The sequence below is a fragment of the Anomaloglossus baeobatrachus genome, chromosome 1 (assembly GCF_048569485.1).
Source record: "Anomaloglossus baeobatrachus isolate aAnoBae1 chromosome 1, aAnoBae1.hap1, whole genome shotgun sequence".
NCBI classification, from domain to species: domain Eukaryota; kingdom Metazoa; phylum Chordata; class Amphibia; order Anura; family Aromobatidae; genus Anomaloglossus; species Anomaloglossus baeobatrachus.
The window spans coordinates 346,771,840-346,797,035 of record NC_134353.1 but is presented as its reverse complement, the minus strand read 5'-3'; the positions used below and the strand labels follow the sequence as shown (position 1 = coordinate 346,797,035).

The window sequence follows — 25,196 nt, the reverse complement described above, 5'->3', positions numbered from 1 at the left end:
ATCAACTTTGCGGCATTTGGCTGAATCTGGGCTGAAAGTGTATCCCGGTACACTTCAGAATTCATCCGGCTACTCTTGTCTGCTGTTATGTCATCAATAAACACAAGTGACCCAGTGCCATTGAAAGCCATGCATGCCCATGCCATCACGTTGCCTCCACCATGTTTTACAGAGGATCTGGTGTGCCTTGGATCATGTGCCGTTCCCTTTCTTCTCCAAACTTTTTTCTTCCCATCATTCTGGTACAGGTTGATCTTTGTCTCATCTGTCCATAGAATACTTTTCCAGAACTGAGCTGGCTTCATGAGGTGTTTTTCAGCAAATTTAACTCTGGCCTGTCTATTTTTGGAATTGATGAATGGTTTGCATCTAGATGTGAACCCTTTGTATTTACTTTCATGGAGTCTTCTCTTTACTGTTGACTTAGAGACAGATACACCTACTTCACTGAGAGTGTTCTGGACTTCAGTTGATGTTGTGAACGGGTTCTTCTTCACCAAAGAAAGTATGCGGCGATCATCCACCACTGTTGTCATCCGTGGACGCCCAGGCCTTTTTGAGTTCCCAAGCTCACCAGTCAATTCCTTTTTTCTCAGAATGTACCCGACTGTTGATTTTGCTACTCCAAGCATGTCTGCTATCTCTCTGATGGATTTTTCTTTTCTTTCAGCCTCAGGATGTTCTGCTTCACCTCAATTGAGAGTTCCTTAGACCGCATGTTGTCTGGTCACAGCAACAGCTTCCAAATGCAAAACCACACACCTGTAATCAACCCCAGACCTTTTAACTACTTCATTGATTACAGGTTAACGAGGGAGAAGCCTTCAGAGTTAATTGCAGCCCTTAGAGTCCCTTGTCCAATTACTTTTGGTCCCTTGAAAAAGAGGAGGCTATGCATTACAGAGCTATGATTCCTAAACCCTTTCTCCGATTTGGATGTGAAAACTCTCATATTGCAGCTGGGAGTGTGCACTTTCAGCCCATATTATATATATATAATTGTATTTCTGAACATGTTTTTGTAAACAGCTAAAATAACAAAACTTGTGTCACTGTCCAAATATTTCTGGCCCTGACTGTAGGTGTGTAGAGGCCCATTTCCAACAAGCACCACTCCAGTGTTCTAATGGTACATTGTGTTTGCTACCTGTGTTAGAAGGCCCTTGGATGTTTAGAAATCTCTTGAAAACCCTTGTGCAAGTATGTTAGCATAGCTGAAAACAGTTTTGCTGATTAGAGAAGCTATAAAACTGACCTTCCTTTGAGCTAGTTGAGAATCTGGAGCATTACATTTGTTGGTTCCATTAAACTCTCAAAATGGCCAGAAAAAGAGAACTTTCATGTGAAACTCAACAATCTATTCTTGTTCTTAGAAATGAAGGATATGCCATGCAAAAAATTGCCAAGAAACTGAAGATTTCCTACAACGGTGTGTACTACTCCCTTCAGAGGAGAGCACAAACAGGCTCTAACCAGAGTAGAAAGAGAAGTGAGAGACCGCGCTGCACAACTGAACAACAAGACAAGTAAATTAGAGTCTCTAGTTTGAGAAATTGACGCCTCACAGGTCCTCAGCTAGCAGCTTCATTAAATAGTACTCGCAAAACGCCAGTGGCAACGTCTACAGTAAAGAGGCGACTACGGGATGCTGGCCTTTAGGGCAGAGTGGCAAAGAAAAAGCCATATCCTAGACTGGCTAATAAAAGGAAAAGATTAATATGGGCAAAACAACACAGACATTGGACAGAGGAAGATTGGAAAAAAAATGTTATGGACAGACAAATCGAAGTTTGAGGTATTTGGATTACACAGAAGGACATTGGTGACATGCAGAACAACTTAAAAGATTCTGGAAGAGTGCCTGACCCCATCTGTCAAGCATGGTGAAGGTAATGTGATGGTTTGGGGTTGCTTTGGTGCTGGTAAAGTGGGAGATTTGTACAAGGTAAAAGGGATTTTGAATAAGGAAGGCTATCACTCCATCTTGCAATGCCATGCCCTGAGGACAGCGCTTGGTTAGAGCCAATTTCATTCTACAACACGACAATGACCCAAAGCACACCTCCAAATTATATGCATGAACTATTTAGGGAAGAAGCAGGCAGCTGGTATTCTATCTGTAATGGAATGGCCAGCCCAGTCAACAGATCTCAACCAATTGAGCTGTTGTGGGAGCAGCTTGACCATATGCTATGCAAAAAGTGCTCATCAAGCAATCCAACTTGTGGGAGGGGCTTCTGGAAGCATGGGGGGAAAATATCTCCTGATTACCTCAGCAAATTACCAGCTAGAATGCCAAAGGTCTGCAAAGCTGCAATTGCTGCAAAGGAGCATTCTGTGACAAAAGCAAAGTTTGAAGGAAAAAATTATTATTTCAAGTAAAAATAATTATTTCTAACCTCGTCAATGTCTGGACTATATTTTCTATTCATTATGCAACTCATTTGATAAATATAAGTATGATTTTTCATGGAAAAGACAAAATTGTCTGGGTGACCCCAAACTTTTGAACTGTAGTGATATGGAAACTATGGATCTCTTAGTGTGATTATGGTATAAGTGGGAAGAGTCCCGCCAAATGTGGCTCGCGACTATCTGTAAGAGATGAATGTGGCTCTCAAGATAAGAAGGTTGGGGACCACTGGTCTAGAGATATGAGTCTTTCTTGTAGTTGTCATTTTGAAGTTGTTTTCCAAGGGGGCACTAGTCACAGATTATCTAGTAGGTGTGTATTTAGGTTTCTTTCTATAATACCCTTACCCTGTAAACAACGACCATTCGGGAAAGAAAATAAAAATTAACATACTAGGTGCACTGAATAAAAAGGTCAAAATCTCTGTAACAGTATGACAGATATTAGTGAAAAAAGAAATACTCAGGGGAGCTGCAGAAAGAAAATAAGTGCAAAAATGTGACCTGCTGATTAAATTACATAGACATTGCTTATTATGTATGTGATTCTTTTTTCCAGTGTTGCATATTACATTAAATAATAAATAGTTCATCTAGACTCAGAATTAGAAGTTCATGCTTTCCTTATATTATACAATATATATTTCCAAATGCTGCCATGTATCACATATTTGCTGTGTTTACATGAGCACTGAATATAAACTAGGCCAGCAGACCTTGCAGTGTTAAACTGAGAATGTTTCTCCTGTCCTGATGAAGTCTTCATACATGATTGATGACATGGGTGATATAGTAAAAACCCATGTTCTTGATGTTTAAACCTGTCACAGCCGGGGATAGAAACTGGCCGTATAGTACAATGCAAAGGGAAGGGGAAGGATTGTCCTCTTGCTAAGGAAAGGGGGAAGTCGTGACCCTTGACAATAACCTCCAGCTCATCCTCACTGCCCTCACCAACCCTATACAGGTTCCGCACCTGTTGTCACGCAGGAATACCTCACCCTAGGCAAACCCTGATCTGGGCCCTAAGTAAGGATGCAAGGTATGAGCGCTTTGTTAACAGCACTAACGCCAAAGGAGTCAAAAGGAAACACAAATGCTACCACCTGAGCCCAGGTACATAGCAAAAGACAAACACATCTTAGGAGCAGCTACCACAAATGTCTCTGGAACAACAAGAGGAGACAGACCACAGCTAGGAACAACTATAAACCGTGCCAAAAGCACCCCAGGGTGAGGTTTATAAAGGAAGTCAGAGGCTGGCAACTGAGTGGAAAAACTGACACTTTCCCAGGGTCATAGAGTCTGCTGCTGCAGAAACAGGGAACTGTCAGGTAAGAACACGTGCTGTCAATCTTTGGGATTTTCTAAGGCTATGTGCGCACTAGGCGTTTTTGCCGCGTTTTTAGCGGCGTTTTTTACCGCGTTTTTGTGCTGAAAACGCAGTGACATTGCTTCCCCAGCAATGTCAATGGGTTTTCAGAAGTGCTGTCCTCACACAGCGTTTTTTTTTAGCTGCGTTTTTGTGGTGACCACAAAAACGCAGCATGTCAATTATTTCTGCGTTTTCCACTGCGTTTTTCACTCATTGAATTCAATGAGATGTTAAAAACGCAATGAATAACGCATATAGCCGCGTTTCTATGACTAAAAACGCAGCTATACACGCAAGGGGTGGGCACTACAGTGACGTGTACAGGAAGAGGATTCCTTCTGTTGGTAAACACAGAAGCATGAATCCTCCCGGTACCGTCACCGCTGCGTCCACAACCCGCCCGGTGCCATGTCAGCTCCGTGCGGCGCCATGTCTGGGCGGGAGGTGGAGGCAGCGGCGAAAACCAAAGTGAACAGTAGAAAAAAAAAAATGTCATATACTCACCTGTCCGCAGGGTCCCGGTGCCATGCCCGCTCCCATCTCCTCCCGGTCCCGCAGCTCTGGCTGTGTACAGTCTCCCCGGGGCAGGACCTTGCTTGCAGGACCTGGCTGTGGATCACCTGATGCAGTCACCTGACGCATCAGCTGATCGTAGTCTCGCCGGCTTTTTCGCGCCCGGCCGGCTATCAGCTGATCCTGCCGTCAGGGGACTTCATCAGCTGATCACCGGCAGCTCTTGCAGCGATCGTATAGGATCAGACTCCTGTCCAATCGATCGCTCCAGGAGATGCCGGTAATCAGCACATAAGTGAGTATTATTTTTTTTTTTTGCACCGATGCATCAGCTGATTGTATAATCGGCTTTTATACAATCAGCTGATGTGTGATGGGATTCAGGCACTTGATCCTGACACATCATCTGATCGCTCTGCCTTCCAGCAAACCGATCAGATGATATTGGATCCGGATTGGACGGCGCGGGACCCTGACCCAGGATTACTGCGGAGGGGGGTTTATTTCAATAAAGATGGAGTCACTAATTGTGTTGTGTTTTATTTCTAATAAAAATATTTTTCTCTGTGTTGTGTTTTTTTTTTATCATTACTAGAAATTCATGGTGGCCATGTCTAATATTGGCGTGACACCATGAATTTCGGGCTTAGGGCCAGCTGATAATATACAGCTAGCCCTAACTCCATTATTACCTAGCTCGCCACCCGTCACCAGGGCAGCTAGAAGAGTTGGATACAGCGCCAGAAGATGGCGCTTCTATGAAAGCGCCATTTTCTGGGGTGGCTGCGGACTGCAATTCGCAGTGGGGGTGCCCAGAAAGCATGGGCACCCTGCACTGTGGATTCCAATCCCCAGCTGCCTAGTTGTACCCGGCTGGACTCAAAAATTAGGCGAAGCCCACGTCATTTTTTTTTTTTAATTATTTCATGAAATAATTAAAAAAAAAGGGCTTCTCTATATTTTTGGTTCCCAGCCGGGTACAAATAGGCAGCTGGGGGTTGGGGGCAGCCCGTACCTGCCTGCTGTACCCGGCTAGCATACAAAAATATGGCGAAGCCCATGTCATTTTTTTTTTCTTTTTGGGCAAAAAACTGCATACAGTCCTGGATGGAGGATGCTGAGCCTTGTAGTTCTGCAGCTGCTGCCTGCTCTCCTGCATACACTAGTGAATGGAGGATGCTGAGACTTGTAGTTCTGCAGCTGCTGTCTGCTCTCCTGCATACACTAGTGAATGGAGGATGCTGAGACTTGTAGTTCTGCAGCTGCTGTCTGCTCTCCTCCATACACTAGTGAATGGAGGATGCTGAGACTTGTAGTTCTGCAGCTGCTGTCTGCTCTCCTGCATACACTAGTGAATGGAGGATGCTGAGACTTGTAGTTCTGCAGCTGCTGTCTGCTCTCCTGCATACACTAGTGAATGGAGGATGCTGAGACTTGTAGTTCTGCAGCTGCTGTCTGCTCTCCTGCTTACACTAGTGAATGGAGGATGCTGAGACTTGTAGTTCTGCAGCTGCTGTCTGCTCTCCTGCATACACTAGTTCTGCAGCTGTCTGCTCTCCTGCATACAATGAACATTTTGAAGAAGGAAATGACATCAGACCTTTTTTTTTTTTTTTTTTTCCATCAACAATCTTTAATGGCATTGTGCACTGATTAAAAACGCAGTGAGCAAAAACGCAGCAAAAAACGCACCAAATCGCGGCAAAAACGCATGCGTTTTTGCCGCGTTTTTTTAGCCGCGGGTGCGTTTTTTAGACAAAAACGCACATAAAAACGCAGCGTGAAAAAAACGCCTAGTGCGCACATAGCCTAACACTCACTGCAAATGGATTGTCAGCCAGCCATGACACCTGCGTGACAAGACGTGACGCATCAGTGACAAAACCACTAAATTCTCTGCAGGTTGACTATATTAATGACATATTCTAAATATACATATTGCATACAGAGTTATGTATAGCAGAACAAATATTTTACTTTCTGTAGTTGTAAATGGAAAGGTCTTCTTGGTATCAATTCAATGTGATGCTTCAGTGTAGATTTAGTTCTTTTCAAAGGGTAAGCATTTTGTCTAAATTAAATCAAATAATACCTAGCTCTAGTACATTACTGTCCATTTAAAAGGTTTGCCTCGGGCAAAGTGTTAAAGAACCGAAGTTCAAGTGATAATTGCAATACAATGTGAAAGACGCACGCTTCTACAGCAATGATAGAGCGGTGCATCAGCAAAAATAACATTTCTGCAGAATTTATATGACATTAAAATTGTCAAAGAATGTCTGAAAATCTGAATGACAAGGGAATAATATAAAGGTCTATAAAGAAGGTTTTATGTTTTTACTGAGGACAATCATAACCAGCTTTTATGGCCTACAAACAAATAAAGAAATTTGCACGTACCTGCGGCAGCACAGACAAACTATAAATACAATATATCACAAAAGTGAGTACACCCCTCACATTTTTGTAAATATTTTATTATATCTTTTCATGGGACAAGACTGAAGATATGACATTGATACAATGTAAAATAGTCACTCGCTAAATAGCTGAACACAGAGCAATTCATGTCTAAACCGTTGGCAGCAAAAGTGATTACATCCCTAAGTAAAAATGGCCAAATTGTGCCCAATAAGCCATTTTCCCTCCCCGATGTCATGTGACTCATTAGTGTTACAAGATCTCAGGTGTGAATGGGGAGCAGGTATGGTAAATTTGGTGTTATCGTTCACACACACTCTCATACTCACTAGAAGTTCAACATGGCACCTCATGGCAAAGAATTCTCTGAGGATCTAGAAAAAACAATTGTTTCTCTACATAAAGATGGCCTAGGGTATAAGAAGACTGCCAACATCCTGAGATTGAGCTGCAGCATGGTGGCCAAGATAATACAGCAGTTTAACAAGACATGTTTCACTCAGAACAGACCTTAACATGGTAGACCAAAGAAGTTGAGTGCACATGCTCAGCGTTATATCCAGAGGTTGTCTTTCAAAACAGATGTATGAGTGCTGCCACCATTGCTGCAGAGATTAAAGGGGTAGGAGGGGAGTCAGTCTGTCAGTGCTAAGACCATACACCGCACACTGAATCAAATTGGTCTGCATGGCTGTCATCCCAAAAGGAAGCCTCTTTTAAAGATGATGCACAAGAAAGCCTGCAAACAGTTTGATGAAGACAAGAAGACTAAGGACATGGATTACTGGATCCATGTCTTATGATTGGATGAGACCAACATAAACGTATTTGGTTCAGATAGTGTCAAGCGTGTGTGGCCGCAAACAGGAGAGGAGTACAAAGACAAGTGTGTCTTGCCTATAGTCAAGTATGGTGGTAGAAGTGTCATGGTTTAAGACTGCATAAGTGCTTCTGGCTGTGTGGAGCTACGCTTCATTGAGGGAACCTTGATTTTCAACATGAACTGTGACATACTGAGGCAAAGCATGAGGGCCCTTTGGAAAGTGGGCCACAGGGCAGTATTCCATCATGATACTGACCCTCAAACACATCTCAAAGATGACCACTGCCTTGCTAAAGAAACTGAGGGTAAAGGTGCTCAACTGGCCAAGCATGTCTCCAGACCTAAACCCTATTCAGCATCTATAGCGCATCCACAAACAGAAGTTGGAGTAATGCAAATTCTCTAACATCCACCAGCTCAGTGATGCCATCATGGAGGAGTGGAAGAAGATTCCAGCAGCTCCTGTGAAGGTCTAGTGAACTCCATGCCCATGAGAGTTAAGAGTGCTTGAAAATAATGGTGGCCACACAAAATATTAACACTTTGGGCACAATTTGGCCATTTTCGCTTAGGGGTGTACTCACTTTTGTTGCCAGCAGTTTAGATATTAATGGCTGTTTGTTGATTTATTTAGAGCATCCATCAAATTTAAACTGTTATACTAGCTGTACACTGACTACTTTACATTGTATCTAAGTGTGAGATCTTCAGTGTTGTCCCATGAAAAGAGAAAATATTTACAAAAATGTGAGGGGTGTACTCACTTTTGTGATATATCGTATATATAGTTAGGTCCAGAAATATTTGGACAGTGACTGGATCTTCCGGAATGTGTGTTCTGCATGCCACTATTTTTGATTAAAAATCTAACAAATGAGATACAATTGAAGTGTAGACTTTTAGGTTTAATTAACCCCTTCACCCTCTGGCAATTTTCCATTTTTCATTTTCAAATTTTCCTCCTTTCTTCCAATAGCCATAACTTTTAACATTTTCCATCAATACAGCCATACCAGGGCTTGTTTTTTGATGGACTAGTTGTACATTCGAATGAGTTGATTAATTCTGCCAAGATTGTTTTTTCTTTTTTTTTATTCACCATGTTCAATATATGGTAAAACTGACCTGGCATTATGGTTCCCCAGGTGAGTACAAGTTCGTAGATTCCAAACATGTATGGTTTTACTTTTAGCTAAGTGATGAAAAAAATTCAGAAATTGGCAAAAAAAAAGTATTGCGCTTTTGGTGCCATTTTCCAAGACTAGTAGCGTTCTCAATTTTCAAGATCTGGAGCTGTCTGATGACTTATTTTTTGAGTCTTGAGCTGACAATTTTAATTATACAATTTTTGGGTAGATGTTATTTTTTTGTTCGCCTGTTATTGCATTTTGCTGTAATGTTGCAGCGACCAAAAGCGTAATTCTGCTGTTGTCATTGTTATTCTTTCTACGCCGTGTACCAATCGGATACATATTTTGATAGATTGGGAATTTCTGAAAGCGGCGATATCAATTATGTGTATTTTTTGTTTTATGGTTTTATTTTCAATGAGGCAAAATGGGAGTGATTTTAACTTTTAGGGGTTTTTCTTTCATATTTTTTAATTTTTTTTTTACATTTTTTATTGATGTTATTAGTGAGGCCTACACTCTCCGATTGCTTCTACAGTTGAGAGCGATGTCTCCGCATCCCTCTGCACAGCAAAAATGCTGATGATCTGTGAATGCTGGAGCTCTGCCAGCATTCACAGAAACTTCGTCATGACAGCAACAGGGGTCATCAGCTGACTCTGGCTGTCATGACCACTCATCGGCGCAACGTGATTGCCTCCTGGGGCCACCAATGGCGGCAGGGAATGGTGTGATCTCTGCCAGTGCATGTTATATTGCACTGTCAGAGTTTCACAGCACAATCTAACTATTTAACAGGCGTGGGTGCACCTGCACATATTGATTGATCAGATCAGCCGACATGTGCGGAGAATAATGCTGGCTCGTATAGGTACGTCATTGGTCATGAAAGGGTTAAAGGGGTTCAATATAAATATCCTCTATAATGTTTGGGAATTGCAACCATTTTTCTACAAAGCCTTTTCATTTCAGGGACTCAAAAGTAATTGGAAAAATGAGTTTACCTTAAATAATTTTTATTGTCTAGATCGATATTATATTGAGAAACAATGTTTCTCTCAAGTACCTTATGTTGGCAATAGTGCCTGTGAGAGGTGCTATTGCAGACCGCTGTTCCCCGTTCCGTGACCCCCGGCCTCCGTGACCTCAGGGATCCGGTGACGTCACGTCAAGTTCCTGACCCGCGGCCTTCCACAGTGTCCGTGAGTGATGGGCTGTGGGCGGTGTTTCACTGCTCGTCACAGCCCATCAGCTCCCAGCTCCCTGCTCCCTCCTCCCTCACAGCAAAGTGCTGCAAGCAAGAGACTTTTGGTAGGATATGGCACAGCCACAGAAGTACAGAGAAGTCAAGGTGCACTTGTCGGCTTCCAAACCAAATGTATTCAAGTAAATACAAGGCACAAGAGTGCCTTCTATTTATCTGCAAGCAAGAGACACGCTGAGCTGTGACAAGCGGTGAAACACCGCCAACAGCCCAGTGGGTCAAGAAGACTGCAGCCGGCCGCAGGGATGTCCGGAACGTGACGTGACATCACTGGAGCGGGGAACAGCGGTCTGCAATAGCGCCTCTCACAGGCACTATTTCCAACATAAGGTATTTGAGAGAAACATTGTTTCTCAATATAATATCGATCTAATAAATAAAAAATATTGGTGAACCACCCTTTTAAGCTATTTGCGAAAATGCTGGCATCCAGATTGAATCCCCTTTTAACAAATATTATTCACCTGAACCAGGCGAGTTTCAAAAGAGCTAAAGAGACAATACAACAACAAAGGCTGGGAACCTGATACATAGAGCCAAAGTGAAATCTCAGCTACTTATGCTTTTATATGACCCTGAGAAAGCCTTTGATAGGGTAAACTGGACCTTCATGAATGAGATACTCTGTAGTGTAGGCCTAAAATCAGACATGCTACGTTGGATTCTGCCCTGTACACAAAGCCAATGGCCAGTATAAAGGTATATGGAATCTTGTCTCAGGAGTTTGTTATACACAATGGCACACACCAAGGGTGCCCACTATCTTCTTTAATTTTTAGAGTTACTCTGGAGCCTTTCTTTAGAAGGTTTCGAAGCCGACCTTCTTTTCTTCATTGATAATCCAGCTACTTCACTCCCAAGCTTGATGACAGAGCTCTGCACTTACAATGACCTAATTTTACAATCAACTTTTCCAAATCAGAGGCTCTGAACATTAGCAGCTTTCCTTCTGTCTTAGTTCCTCTGAAAGCTACCGTCAGCTTTCAATGGGCTAATAAGGCTATAAAATACTTACGGATAATTTGCACGTTGCTGGTGATGATGACAGCTTCAAGATGCCTAACTTATGGAGAAACCAGTCATATACAGTACATATGCATTGCTTCGGTATGATTTTGGGCCATTCTTCCACACAAACACCTTTCAAATGCTTAAGGTTCTGTGGACTCCTATAAACTCTGAGCTTTAGTTCCTTCCATTAATTTGCTATTGGATTCAGATCAGGTGATTGTCTGAGAGTTTCCATGGCTGTGTTTTTGGGATCATTGTCTTGCTTAAATGTCCACACTCATTTCATCTTTGTTATCCTGGTAGATGACAGATTTTTTATCAAGAATGTCTGGGTACATTTTTCCATTCCTCATTCCTTCAATTAAATAAAGTTTGCCAGTCCATACACCATGATGTTCTGAACTCCAAACTTTACTCTTGGTATGGTGTTAAATGTCTCCAAACATGGTGTGTATTAGGGCATCCAAAGAGGTCAATTTTGGTCTCGTCTACCAGACTATTTTCTCCCAATATATCATAGGCTTGCCTAATGTTGTTGAGCAAACTTTAAATGCATTTGAAGATTCTTTTTGTTCAGCAATGTAGTCTTGCGTGGTGAGCATGCCAGCAGGCCATGGAGGTTGAGTGAATTACTGATTGGGGTTTTTTTAAACCATTGTACCTACTGATTCCATACCTTTCTGTAGCTTTAACAGGTGGTCCTTGGCTCTTTGGTAACTTCTCTGATAATCCTATTTACTCTTCTATCGGAAATCTTGCGGAGAGCACCTGGTCTGGGGCACGTTAAGTTCTTTCCACTTCCAGATTATGGCTCCAACACTGCTCACTGGACCCTTCAGTGGTTTAGAAATTCTGAAACCAATGCATGCCATCAGTAGGTTGTGGAACAATAAGGTTGCAAAGGGAATGAGACAGCTCTCTGGTTTTACCCATCATAAGATGTTTCTTGCTAATGAGACACCTTTTTAGAGGCCATCAATTGAACCAGCTGATATTATTTATCACTTAATGGCATGATTGCTTTCTACGTAATTACTGATTGATTTCAGCAGATGTCATGACTTTACCTGGATATTGCATCTCTCTTTCTGTATGTGTTCAATACTTTTCCCCTGTGTAATTTTGCATTGTTACACATAACTTAATTTATGGACATCTATGGTTTGATTTCTTTCCCTGTGTGGATTGGATGGGTTGTTAGCGACATCTGATGAGAATTTCATATCAAAGCACCTTTAGAAATATATTTACTTAGAAAATTGGTGATGTGTTCAATACTTAATTAATTCATTACGATACACACCTAACAACACATGAATCTGTGTATATGTGTATACATAATATATTCTGCTTTGTGTCTATCCATATAATATAAACATGATAAACCTAGATACATGCACATATAAATGTGCACACATGCTCTTACTTTTCTTGTAGATCACATTGTCAGTAGCGTTACCTGCTCCAAGAATTGGAAGTCCCCGCAACAATTCCAGTACACTAACAGCTCCATGTGTAGGCCTACACAAGAAGTTAATGGGTTGTCCACATTTTTATTTAAAAAATAGGCCTATAAATAATAATAATAATAATAATAATAAAATCAATGCTACCCTTCTGGACACTAGCCATTACCGATGCTGTTATATTCGCCTTTTCTCATCTGGTAAGGGACAGCACATAACCACTGCAGCCAATCACTGGATGCAGTGGTCACATGATGTCCCCCACCAGAAGAGAAAGTGACAAGGAATGGTGAGGGTCTGGTAGGTATGCTTTTTTTTTTTTACATTATAACCACCATATTTGAAATAATAAAAAGAAGGGTATAACTCTTTTAACCCTTTCATGACAGCAGCTGTCAGATGTATATGTATGGAGATGACAGTTTGCACTTGCCCTGAACAGCAGCAATCAGAGCTAGTTCTGATTACTGTTTAATTAAATGCCACTGTCAATCTCTGACAGCAGCATTTAAGGGTAGCCTTTTAGCAGAATCTGTTCATGTAGCAACATAAAGTAATGATCAGTGACAGTGGAGAAATGTGCCATTCAGTGGCAAGGTGGACAGTGCTGGCAACTTTTAAATATTGAAGACTTGAAGAGCGAACGCTCATAATGGAGAGGACTACCGTAATGGTCTTAGCTCTCTTTTTATCATTATACTATGGTTGTGCAACACTGTATACACTGTGATTTGCTTGTATTTACCGTACATTGACTTATTTTTTGTTATCTTGTATTATATAGAAGCCAGCGGTCAAATGATGGTCTGCTGACTGAATGAATTTAGCTATCTGATTTGCCTTTGGACTATTTTGAGGAATGAGTAAAATCATTTTAACAATATTTCCTGAGGGTGCAGGAGTAATATATACAGTTCAGTCTATGCTGGGAACCTACTGATTGCACAAAAAACTTTTAGAGCACCAAGATTCATACTATATCTTCATACACAAGTTTTTTGTAATTTGGAGAGTAGTCATATCCTTCTTCCCAAAACCAATGCATTTGTATGTCAAATCAGGAAAATAAAAAGCAGGTCTCTAGAAATGATATCATTCAAATTGTTATTTATGTAACATTTAGAAAATCTATAATTTATAATGAATAAGGTATGGTTCTACAAATCTGTCAAGTATTTTTTTTCTCAGGAATATTTTGACTACAAAAAATATTTTGTATGAGTTGATCTAGACTCAAAGAGCTCGTTTTAATATTAGGGAAATTACTAAGCCATCCATATTCATCCTGGGCCCATACTGATATAAATGTCCCCATCCTGGTAAATATGTCCCAATCCTGATGTATATATCATCATCCTGGTATGTATGTCCCCATTCTATGCCCATCTTGGTATATATGTCCCCATCCTTCTATGTCCTCATCCTGGTATCTATATTTCCATCTTGGGCCCATTCTAGTATGTATGTCTCTATCCTGGGACGTATATTTCCATACTGGGCCCATTCTGGCATATGTCAACATCTTGGGTCCATTCTGGTGTATTTTTCCCTCCCCATCTTGGTATATATGGCCCATTACACCGCTCACATTAAAAAAAGAAACAATATACTCACCTTCCCTCCATTCCCCTGATGCATGTTGTCCTCCTCTGATGTTGGCAACTGATTTCAACATGTAAGTAGCACAGTGCATGACGTCACTGCCATGCGCCTACTTTCACCGATGTCAGCTGCTCCCTATACAAGATTATAGGCGTAGGAAGCAATGAGTATAAACTTTCTTAATAGCGGCTCACGTGATTGCCCAGCTGCTGCAGGAAGCTGGCAGCTGGGTAATCATATGTGATACTATTAAAGATAATGAATATTCACTGCTTACCACGACCATAATAACACCAATCTCTCAGCAGCGGCTTCATAGCCAACAGGTGAGCAGGATTATGGGTGTGGGGAGCAGTGAATATTCATTCCCTTAAATAGCAAGTACATTTGCAGTGCAGGAACCTAACGGTCAGCTGGATGAGTACCTTCAAACAAACATCCAGCTGAAGCAGGCACTGGAGTCGCGGACTCTCCCAGCTCACGGGCCCCATTGCAGTTTTGAGGCCTGCCACCATTGGCAGTATGCTACTGCTGACTACATTTAAGAACTGATAAAATAATTAAAAACTATATAACCGCTAGACTGCTCTTATAACCAAGTTCTGGGAAGTCTAAAGGCAGGCACAGAAGATATTGCTACTGACTGATCCAGCTGTGCTACATTATCTTTGTGACTGGTGTTGATCGAAATCTTTTCCATCAAATTACAGGTAAAGTGATTTTCATGTGTTCGCTCATTACTATAGAATCCTATATCCAATTTGGCAATGCAACAATGCATTTGTTACGATTTTTGCTTTGTTTTATTGAACGAATATGCTGATGTGAAAAAAAACTATTGTCTAATCAGCAATTATGTATCTGACTTCTTAACGCACTGCTGGCTTTTATCACGGTAGTTCTTCCTCAAATCTCACACACTGTAGAGACCTAACTTTATATTTCGTTTCTCACCAAATACGGAAAGACATTAGAAGATCAGTGCTAAGTGTTGCATTCAAATAAAATGGCTCATCATTAAAGCATACCTTCAAGGAAAAATGAAAGCTTTTCTGTGTTCATGAATAGTATCGCAGTTATCTGCAGTATTTTCTGTAAGCTCAGCCATGTGTGCTGTAGTGTTTTCATTTTGTGGAGTCAGAGACACAAAGGAGCTGTCTGCTTTTTAAAGGGTTATTCTCAGTATCATATGGTCACAGTTTTCTGTACTTACAGAATTAATTATGTGTGTTAGTACAACCCATTTTTAAATCTGCACTGATTTGTGGCTATGACCCACTTACTAATGACCCCCCACTAAACCCAACTTAAAGGCTCTCTTTACCCTCTGTTACCACTATATCAATCTTACAGTAATTCTTTTGCTGTTGGTCAAGCATGTTGAGAAGAACCGATTGACCCCTTCTTATAAAATCTTCCAGCTGGGTTGTAGCACAGTTAGCTATGCTATGTTGAATATCCCACTGATACCATCTGCGTGCGCACCTAATGACCCTGTCTAAATAATGAAAACAGATGTATCTATTACCCTTTCTAATAAAACACCCACCAGATTCTCTCAGGGCATCCTCATTGCCCTGACAGCCATGTTGTAGATCTCAGCTATTCTATGTTCAGCCTTGCTAAGCATTCAGGAAGGAGTATGACGATGCTCTGAAGATTCCGATGAAATGTGGCATTTGTAACTAGCAATAAATATTGTCCAACAGTTGTTAGCTGTCACTAAAGTGAAAACAATTAATAGTCACTTGATATATACTGTATATATAAATTAAAATTACCCAGGTTGAGTTCTGTCTACCTCTGTCAGGAGCACAGGAGACAATAGGACTGGAAGATGGGTAAGCGCAATAGGGTCTTACCAGAGTTGTAATCGAGTACAATGGAATATTGTGCTCAGCTGATTGGGATTGTATATCCACAACCATGGAACAATAAATTAATTAGATGCAGCGCGGTGGTGGTGGAGAAATCAGTATAAAACCGTGAGGAAAGGGTTAAATCCAGAAATATATACAGAAAGTTATATATCTGTTATGTTCTGCTATTAGGAAGCTCTTAAGGGTTAATGAAGCAGCCTTGCCGTCCACATATGGAATACAGGTCATCTGGTGGAACCACATAACTGCATAACTGGATGTCTGGGCTTAGCAGGGAAGGAAAGACATTTTGTCTTTGTATGAGTATTTCTGGAAAAGCTGAGGGGGAAGGTAAGGGAGCAGTCATAGCTCTTGTTAATATATATATATATATATATATATATATATATATATATATATATATATATATATATATATAAAATCAGAACCCAGAGCCTTAGCTACAGATAACTGTGTGGTTACGATTGTGCATACCAGCAGACCAGCAGAAAGAGAAGCTAAGGATTTACCCACATGAGTACCCTGGAAAGTAACGGTGATTGTTGCAGAATACATGATGAGCCTATGTGCAAGCACCATTCCTCTGGCTGTACAAATGTCAACTTACAACAAGTAAGGCTAGGTTCACACTTCAGTAAAATTGTATCAGTCACAATCCGCTGCTCTGGTAAACAACGGAATTCGTTTAGCGGATTCCGTTGTTCCCATAGACTTGTATGAGCGGCGGATTGTGACTTATGATGCTGCGTTGCACCCTCCGCCCGACTGATCAATCGTGGAACGACTGACCGCGGGGCGGAAGGAACGCAGCCTGTAACGTTTTTTGAGCAGTGCAATCCGTAGGATTTCGCTGTGCATGCTCTCTCTGGCTCCCTGCACACGTAACCAGGATACACATCGGGTTACTAAGCAATGAGCTTTGGTTAGTTACCCGATATTTACACTGGTTACGTGTGCAGGGAGCCAGCGCTAAGCGGTGCACGCTGGTAACCAGTGTAAATATCGGGTAACCTAGCAAAGTGCTTTGCTTTTAGTTACCCGATATTTACCGTGGATACGTGTGCAGGGAGCCCGACACTTCCCCGCTTGGCTCCGCCCCCTCCTGCACTCCGCATGTATACACACACACACACACATACACCTGTCCCCAGCCCTGCAGTCCCCGCGGCACTGACGTCCTCAGCGCCACGGCCCCGCTCGGCTCCACCCACCTCGAACTCCGCCCCCTCGCACTCCGCCCCCCGCACACAACGGAGTCCGAATATGAAAATTCTGCTCTTTGTCATCCGTTATATAATGCATCAGTCACATGCATCAAGCAATGCATGTGACTGATGCAAAACAACGGAAATGTGAACCTAGCCTAAATGTGTTTTTCTACTGCTTCACTCACTGGCTACCCTGTTTTCTGGACAAATCGAAGTACATCGCATAACACCACACTGCCAGGAAACAGGGGTAAATTGAGTGAACTCTCTTCTTATTTATTTTCTTCTTTTTGTCACTGCCATGGTGTCATGATAACTAACGCAGACCACATAGTCCATGGTACTTGACAATAGAATCCCCGTAGTGTAGTGAATATGAGAATACGTAATGTTCCGTACAATATTTTACTATGTAAAGGCTCAGGCACAGAGTTGTATAATGGCTGTTTTGTATGGTATCATAAGACAGGTGCTATTATGGAGTATCGTGAGGTTTAAACTTTTGCATATCACAGGAGTTATAGGGAATCCAACAGCAAAAAAAGTTTGGCATGCTTCAGCAAACTCTGTATGTATGGAGGTAGTGCTTCTAGGGGAGAATATATCCATACATAAGCCACATGATGGAGTCTGGATGCTTATATCCCTGCCCTGCCATGTGCATGCCCCATTTTTAGCATCAACCAAATACTGTCTTGTATCAGTGATAATATCACTAAATCATAATTAAGATCATCGAGTTCTGATACAGTATACTCGTATGAAGAAAACAGTAATGACGGTGAGCAGACATATGTTATGTTGCATTTTCCTATTAATACTATGACAAAATGTAGTTGTAAAAGCCGTGGTAGTGATAACTAGCCATATATGTTTTGTATATTCAACTCTATTTCTATTCCGAATGATGAAAATTTAACATCCAAAAAGCAGAAAATTGGTGACAACCACTTATCTAAGCTCTTCCGTCACTGATACTTGGAGCTCGTATAAAGTGTATTACTAAGCAGGGTAGACAATCAGCACAAGAAAAAGAATAATTCATGGGAAAAGTGTTTTATCCTGAAGCATAAGGTAATTGAAATTCAGAATGCATTTCAAGTGAGACAAAAGTTTTAATATTTTAGTAAACCTGAAGTCATATGTGTCTAAAGTTAAACCTACTAACAAGCTTATCCACTATCCAAATGTTCTAAACCCAATATAATAGTGTACCTCTTATTTAAATAAAATGCTGATGATTCACAGAAACACGTAAGAATCAGATCACCATTGATAACAGGCTCTGAGATGTCAATATATGATACGATTGTTAGCTAAGAACCCTTACCAATGTATTCTTCACATTGCGAAAAGAATACAGAAGTTGAGCCACTAGGATTACTTCGCAAAAGACACTGCTCAATAATACCATCTCAAAATATGTGTGTGTATATATATATATATATTATATATATATATATATATTACATACACAGTGGCATGCAAAAGTTTGGCCACCCCTGGTCACAATTACTGTTATTGTGAACAGTTAAGCAAGTTGAGGATGAAATGATCACTAAAAGGCATAAAGTTGAAGATGACATATTTCCTTTGCATGTTACTCAAAAAAATAAATTTATTTTCATCTTTTACATTTTAAAAACTACAAAAGAGAAATGGGCCTATTGAAAAGTTTGGACACTCATGGAGACTTGTGTGCTCAGATAACTTTGGTCAAGGTTTCAGACCTTAATTAGCCTGCTGTGTTATGGCTTGTTCATTATCATCGTTAGGAAAAGCACAGTGATGCAAATATCACAGCTTTATAAAAACCCAGCCTCCTTTAACCTTGTGCCAAAAAACAGCAGCCATGGGTTCTTCTTAGCAGCTGCCTAGCACTCTGAAAATGAAAATGGTGGAGGCTCACAAAGAAGGAGAATGATGCAAGAAGATAGCAAAGCGTTTTAAAGTTGCCTATTCCTCAGTTAGAACTGTAATTAAGAAATAGAAGTTAACAGAAACAGTGAAGGCCAGGATAAGGTCTGGAGGACCAAGCAAAATTTCTGTGAGAGCACACAGGATTGCTGGAGAGGCAAACCAGAACCCCCACTTGACAGCAAAAGATCAGGAAGATTTAGCAAACTCTGGAGTTGTGGTACTGTCACGATAATGGGGGTAAAAGCTGGAGCCCAATAGCGGGAAACAGGGAGAACGCTGGAAGCGGCAAGTACACTGACAAGAGGGAACTCAGGTACAGTCTGGGACTTGTAGTTCCACGGCAGGTGCAGACGATAATCAGGTTGCTGACAGGCATGCGGGATGCAGATGAGGAGGAAGGAACGATCCGGAAAGAGACGGTTGCAGCAAAAGAACTGCAAGCAGGAGCTTTACACAATACTCAAGCAATGAGTGTTAAACCAGGCTGGATATTAAAGACAAATAGGTGGCAAGGGAGGAGCTTATTGGAAGCATGCTCCACCATCTTGGATGAGGGCAAAGTTAAGGGCGGGGTAACCAAACAATAGGTAACCAGGGCATTCCTGAAAGGTACATTATTCTACTGTTCAGAGACACCTGCACAAATATGGCCTTAATGGAAGAATCATTAGAAGAAAACCTCTCCTGCGTCCTCCCCATAAAATTCAGCGTCAGAAGTATGCAAAAGAATATCTAAATAAGCCTGATGCATTCTGGAAACAAGTCCTGTAGACCGATGAGGTTAAAATAGAATTTCAGTAAGAGAACATATTGCGAACCAAATCAAAATCCACTATATAGACTACCCTAAAAAGCACAAGCTGAAGGTTTTACAATGGCCCTCACAGTTCCCTGGTTTGAACATCATTGAAAATCTGTGGTTAGATCTTAAAAATAGCAGCTCATGCAAGACGAGCCAGGAATCTCACAGAACTGTTTTCCAAGGAACAATGGATGAAAATCCCTCAAACAAGAATTGAAAGACACATGGCTGACTACAAAAAGCATTTTCAAGCTGTGATACTTAATAAAGGGGTGTTACTAGGTACTAGTCATGCAGGATGCCCCAACCTTTGCATTAGCTCATTTTCCTTTTTTGTTAATTTAAAAATGTAAAAGATGAAACTAAAAGCTTGCTTAAAGGGAACATTGTATAGCTTACTGGGAGGTGGAGAATTGGTGCGGGCGGCTGTCTGTGTGGGCAGCTGTCTGTGTAAGGCGGCAGTCTGTGTTAGGCGGCAGTCTGTGTCGGCGGCTGTCTGTGCCGGCGGCTGCCTATTTGTGCAGGCAGTCGGCTGACTTTCTGTGCGGGCAGGCAGCTAGCTGTATAGAGCAGTCTGGTGCGGTGGGTGTCCCAGATGCTGGGTTCAAATTATGGCGCCCGGAGTCAGTGCGTGCGCAGATGGAGCTCTCGATTGAGAGCTCTATCTGCGCACGTGCCGCTCCGGGTGCCATTTTTATGAAACCATGACCGCCGACAAAGTATCTGGATCACCTGCCATGTAGGCCTGCTCCACACAGCCACCGCCAGCACAGATTCCCCGCTGCCAGGAAAGACCCCACCAGCACCGCCCCTGCCTCCTGTGACTCTACTCCACCACTGCTGCCGACACCCTCCGGTAAGACAACACCAGAATATAAGATGGACCCCATTTTTTTATTACTTTTTTTAATCTCTAAATTTGGGGTGTGTTTTATAATCCAGTGCATTTTATAAAATGAAAAATATGGTATATAAGATTATATCTGCACAGGAAAAATTTTTGTTAATACATCCAATTGTAGAACTTATTATTATTTCAAGATATATTGATTAAAACGAACTCTGTTAGTGAAAAAATCCCTTTAAGTCTATTTTAAAATCACGTCCCAATTTTTTATGCCTCTTAGGGGTAATCTGCATGTAATTAAATTGTAGCTAGGTATAAAATATTCAGAATGAGTTATGAGAGAGATTAGGTAAATAATGATATACCATGGCCAGTTCTCTACTAATCTAATGCAAAATGCTATTCACCTCTCTCCCCGGATAGACCTGCTTCTGCGATTTCTGCTTCTATCACTAGGTATGGTCGCATTCATTCTTCAGGTGGTGCTGGTGATGGAGGACATGTCATGGTCAATAGCCATAGCCAACTCAGACAAATATACTGGTGTGGTGCCGCCCAAACAAGCAGAATGAGGGTATGTCCAGTCAAGCAGCTCAGCAGATGTGATGAACTCCCTGCTTTAAACAATGGGAGAGCATCACATTGTATTTCATTTCTCCAAGATTCCAATCAAAAGTTTATAGTGATCCTGATTGATAATCCTGATTCTCTGTTACCTGATCCTGCTTGCTTGTTACCTGTTGCTAACTCTGGATTAACTTTACCTTCCGATACTGCATCTGTCCATGTCCTCTTGGTTTTACTACCTCCGGATTTTTTATTTAACAATTGATTTTGTTCTATATCTGACCTATCTAATTTTGATCTGGTTAGTCAAACTTTTTCTGCCAGTTCACACTGCCGGTCAGCATCTACTCTGTGGATGCAACTTGGGAGACCCTGTTGTAAGTCCTGATTCCTGCATAGGAAAAATGAAGGACATAGTAAAAAATGAAGGTTCATCTGTGACATGCCAAATGGAGCGACTTGCACAAAGTCTGTTTGTGGAAGCCTTAGGGGTACTTTGCACACTATGACATCGTAGGTGCGATGTCGGTGGGGTCATGTCGAAAGTGACGCACTTCCTGCGTCGCTCTCGACATCGTAGTGTGTAAATCCTAGATGATACGATTAACGAGCGCAAAAGCGTCGTAATCGTATCATCGGTGTAGCGTCGGCGTATTCCATAATTATGTTGACACGACGGTCCGATGTTGTTCCTCGCTCCAGCGGCAGCACACATCGCTGTGTGTGAAGTCGCAGGAGCGGTGAACATCTCCTACCTGCTTCCTGGCTGCAATGCGGAAGGAAGGAGGTGGGCGGGATGTTTACATCCTGGTCATCTCCGCCCCTCCGCTCCTATTCGCCGCCTGCCGTGTGACGTCGCAGTGACGCCGCACGACCCACCCCCTTAATAAGGAGGCGGTTCGCCGGCCAGAGCGACATCGCAGGGCAGGTGAGTGCATGTGAAGCAGCCGTAGCGATAATATTCGCTACGGCAGCTATCACAATGATATCGCAGCTGCGACGGGGGCGGGGACTATCGCGCTCGGCATCGCAGCATCAGCTTGCGATGTCGTAGTGTGCAAAGTACCCCTAAGGGTATGTTCACACATCAGGTTTTTGCTGTGCGGCACAATCCGGCGTTTTGCGGGAAAAACGCATCCGGTTGTTTTTTTCCCACCGGGTGCGTTTTTTCCTCATAGACTTTTATTAGCGCTGGATTGTGCCGCATGTACTTGCGTTTGATCCGTTTTTTGCCGGATGCGGCAAAAATCGTCACTCCGGCGGGTGCACAGGACGCAGAGAGGAACGTTTTTTGCCAGAGGCAAAAAACTGCATAGCGCCGGGTGCGGCGCTGTGCGGCATGGTGCATAATGAAAGTCTATGCGCGCCGGATACGGTGGTATGCGTCAAATGCCGGAAGCATGTACCGTATCCGGTTTTTACTTCTGAGCATGCCCAGAAGTGATATAAATTCATTGCTTGTCAGAAAATCAATCAATCACTCACTCATTCTCTCTCAAACTCTCTCACTCACTGACTCACTCACTCACTGACTCACTGACTCATTCACTCACTCTCACCCACCCACCAATCACCGACGTGGCACTGCACGGCTGTCACAAAGCTCTGGCGGCTTCTCCTGATTTGAAATTGCCAGCTGCCCATTATTCAATCTCGTATTCACCGCTTCCCCCGCCCACCGGCGCCTATGATTGGTTGCAGTCAAACATGCCCCCACGCTGAGTGACAACTAATTACAGCCGCCAGTGGGCGGGTCTATATCTTGCAGTAAAATAAATAAATAATTTAAAAAAATGGCGTGCGGTTCCCCCCAATTTTGATACCAGCCAAGATAAAGCCACACGGCTGAAGGCTGGTATTCTCAGGATGGGGAGCTCCACGTTATGGGAAGCCCCCCAGCCTAAAAATATAAGCCAGGAGCCGCCCGGAATTGCCGCATCCATTAGATGCGACAGTCCTGGGACTCTACCCGGCTCATCCCGAATTGCCCTGGTGCGGTGGCAATCGGGGTAATAAGGGGTTAATCATGGCAGGTGTCTATGAGACACCCCCAATGATTAACCTGCAAGTGAAAGTAAATAAAAACAAATAAAGTAACAAGTAAATAAAACAAAAAAAAAAAACACCCTCTTTCACCATTTTATTAATCCCCAAATACCCCTCCAGGTCCGACGTAATCCACAGATGTCCCACGACGCTTTCAGCTCTGCTACATGAAGCTGACAGGAGCGCCGTAGAACATCGCAGCTCTCTATCAGCTCCACGCAGCAAATGAAGTGAATCGCGCTATCAGCGGTGAGGTCACTGAGGTAGTGCCGGGGTGTGTGCGGTGATGATGCGTGCGGTAGTGCCGGGGCGTGTGCGGTGAAGATGCGTGCGGTAGTGCCGGGGCATGTGCGGTGATGATGCGTGCGGTAGTGCCTGGGTGTGTGCGGTGATGACCCGTGCGGTAGTGCCGGGGCGTGTGCGGTGATGATGCGTGCGGTAGTGCCTGTGTGTGCGGTGATGATGCGTGTGGTAGTGCCGGGGTGTGTGCGGTGATGATGCTTGCGGTAGTGCCGGGGTGTGTGCGGTGATGATGCGTGCGGTAGTGCCTGCGTGTGCGGTGATGATGCAAGCGGTAGTGCCTGCGTGTGCCGTGATGATGCGTGCGGTAGTGCGGTGATGATGCAAGCGGTAGTGTCTGCGTGTGCGGTGATGATGCGTGCGGTAGTGCCTGCGTGTGCGGTGATGATGCGTGTGGTAGTGCCGGGATGTGTGTGGTGATGATGCGTGCGGTAGTGCCGGGGCGTGTGCGGTGATGATGCATGTGGTAGTGCCTGTGTGTGCAGTGATGATGCATGCGGTAATGCTGGGGTGTGTGCAGTGATGATGTGTGCGGTAGTGCCGGGGTGTGTGCGGTGATGATGCGTGCGGTAGTGCCTGCATGTGCGGTGATGATGCGAGTAGTAGTGCCTGCGTGTGCGGTGATGATGCGAGCGGTATTGCCTGCGTGTGCGGTGATGATGCGAGCGGTAGTGCCTGCGTGTGCGGTGATGATTTGTGCGGTAGTGCCTGCGTGTGTGGTGATGATGCGTGCAGTAGTGTCTGCGTGTGCGGTGATGATGCGTGCGGTAGTGCCTGCGTGTGCGGTGATGTTGGGGGCGGTAGTGCCGGTGTTTGTGCGGTGATGATGGGGTCTCTCTCTCTCTCAGCATAAAAAAAAAAAAAAAATTGATCCGTTGCATCAGTTTTTACACATTATGAGACGAATCCGTTGCATCAGGCACAAACCGGATTTTGCCTGATTGGAAAAAACTGATGTGTGAATTTAGCCTTAGTAAGAACTGACAGGTTTCCACATGCTGGTCACCCTTAAGGGTGCTTTACACGTTGCGACATCGGTAACAATATATTGTCAGGGTCACGTCGTTAGTGACGCACATCCGGCACCGTTAGCGACATCGCAGCGTGTAAAACCTACGAGCGACAATCAACGATCGCAAAAACATGAATAATCGTTGATCTGTGTCACGTTGTTCATTTCCTTATTATCGTTCTTGCTGCAGGAATGATGTTGTTCGTCGTTCCTGATGCAGCACACATCGCTATGTGTAACACCGCAGGAACGACGAACATCTCCTTACCTGCGTCCACCAGCAATGAGGAAGGAAGGAGGTGGGCGGGATGTTATGTCCCGCTCATCTCCGCCCCTCCTCTGCAATTTGGCGGCCGCTTAGTGACGCCGCAGTGACGTCGCTATGATGCCGAACGCACCTCCCCCTTGAAGGAGGGATTGTTCGGCGGTCACAGCGACATCGCACAGCAGGTATGTGCGTGTGACGCTGCCGTAGCGACATATCGCACCAACGACTGGGGCGGGTGCTATCGCTCGCAACATATAAAGCCCCCTTAACACTGTGTGCACAATTATTAGGCAATTTGTATTTTTTATGTATAATCTTATTATTAAAGA

At 43.1% G+C, this 25,196-nt stretch overlaps 1 protein-coding gene across 3 annotated transcripts in view; it reads right to left on the bottom strand.

Annotated features, from left to right (window-relative positions):
* The window catches only part of TMEM150C (transmembrane protein 150C), a 235,808-nt gene that overhangs the window by 141,812 nt on the left and 68,800 nt on the right, over positions 1–25,196 (bottom strand). The gene's annotated exons all lie outside the window — the stretch shown is intronic.